Raw genomic sequence first — 2,269 nt, 5'->3', positions numbered from 1 at the left:
GGTTGCTCATCCTCTACTGTGATAATTTGTTGTTTTATCACATTAGCTTTTTCCCCCACAGATTCGAAAGAAGAGTTGTAGGAAGAACCAGGCTTCTTTAGCTCTGTTAATGCAGTCATCAAGGGAAGGGAGCAAGGTAGAGCCCACCAGTCCTAATCAGCCTGGCAAAACAAGACCACCATCTAAAGAATTTGGGTGAAAGAGGAATATAGGAAAGGAGGAATGTGGTGCAAGATGTTTGAACTGTTAGTGAGGAAAAAGCAAAGTTGGCCTAACCTGTTTGTTTGGCCCAAAAAATGTTTAGTAGGTCTGAATGTTGGATGCATCTTGTGTCCTAGAGATTCTTTACTGTAATAAAGACTTAAGAATGATGAAAAGTTAATTTACTTCCACTTTGTTATTACAAAAATAAATCATTTAAGTAGAAGCTGGATCAAAGATCTTCTATTGCTTAGAAGTATTTTTTATTATAGAACCCCATATGTTCATTAAGCATTAATTTATTGGATTTCCTGGAAATGAACTATGTTGTGAAATTTAATGTTGCCTTTGCACAGCAACTCTGGCACTGAAAGAATATGTTACACTTCCAATGTGATTATAGGAGTTTGAGTAAAGTCACATGGACCAACATCCACTGCTGTATGCAGCCATGCAGCGCAGGTAGCTGCAGTGCTGCTGTGCCAATCACACCAGGTAATCTTGTACTATATTTCTAACATAACAAATGTGTCTGATTACAGTTTATTTCAGGATCTATCTGGTCTTTGTCCATCTCTTCATTCTTTAATTTTCTTGGCCTTCTCAGCTGAGCACTTCTCTAATCTAGATGGAGACGCTGTCTGTGCTCAAGTTATTTCTGTTGATGTATGGCTAGTCCTTATTCCACTTCAGTAGTTAATTTACTGTCTATTTGAAAGCTCTTACTCTCTATTTGAAAGCTCATCTACTTTTTGGGATTTCTTTCTCTTCTGAAGTCAGTAAGGAAAAAATAAACATAAGACCTTATGACTTCAGAGACATCTGGACTTTATCCTTACAGCTAATTTTAAACATCACTGGTGCTTGAAGTGATTTAAAGCCTTGCCCTGTGTAAGAATAAAGATAATTTAGTTTTTCTGGTTCTAGCTTTTTCTACCACCACTCCAGTTTGTCCAAGTATGTGATCCTACTTCTCCTGACTTTGGTAACAAATCTCTTCCCTCAGTGGAGCAGGCCCAAATATTATAACAATGATTTTATTTAAAAATTAATAATAAAGATATTGATTATATTAATCTATTACTAGTAATATATTAATAAAACAAGCAGTGATTGTGTAAGATACTACTATAATAACTTAAAATAATAATAGAACAACTCATAAGATCAAGATGAGTTCTTTGGCCCAAGTTTGCGCTGCACACCGTGTTCCAGCTGAAGCAGAGGGTGGGGGTACATTAGTGAACAAAGACTGCTTTGGAGCTTGATCTACTTTTTCAAATATCAGGACATCAGTGAGGAGACATATTCATTATCAAATTGCCTCAGCATCAAATCACACTTTAGGCTAACTTCTGTCCCTGCTTTCTCAACTATGAAGCCAAAATGACTTAAATGAGTTCAGTGATGTTAATTTGGGCTAAGTAGTGAGAAGTCTGTGCCAGATCCCTTGTTCCAAGCACCCAGACATAACTGAAAACACTTGAGCCTCTAACTGGCACATAGGCAAGACCTGGATTGATGTGCTGAGCTATGTGTACTGAAACATGCTTAAGTCATTTTAGATGCATTCATACACTACAGTAGGAAGTACATTTTGGCCTCATTTTCAGAAAAGAATCATAGTTTTGTAAGAGTAAGAGAATGTATCGCAGCTTCAAAACAGTTTTCTAAAGAAGTTTCAAATTGATTTGGGACAGTCCTACTTCTTTTAAATGTTTTAATACTATGCACAGTGCCAAGAAGAGATTTGGGCCCAAAATATCCACAAGCTCTGGAGTACGGAGTAGAACTCATGTTAACTCAAGCATATTTTCCATATTCAACATGAAATGATTGTTGTTTCTTTATTACTTACAAGAGTAGCTTTTCTATTTTTTTCCCAGCATAAGTGAGAAATTTTTAAGGCCTTCTATAAGGTTTTTCTCTGTGTAAGGATATATATGGGTATAAAAAAATAGATATATCTGGGAAGATGCCAAGTGGGACTATAGAACTCTGAAGGTGATTTTAGAATTCTGGACAGAAGTTTCATCATTTTTACTCTGCAGGAAAGTGTGAGAAACTG

The sequence above is a fragment of the Coloeus monedula genome (genome assembly GCF_965178545.1).
Source record: "Coloeus monedula genome assembly, chromosome: 8".
Taxonomy (NCBI): domain Eukaryota; kingdom Metazoa; phylum Chordata; class Aves; order Passeriformes; family Corvidae; genus Coloeus; species Coloeus monedula.
This window is presented reverse-complemented; position numbering follows the sequence as displayed.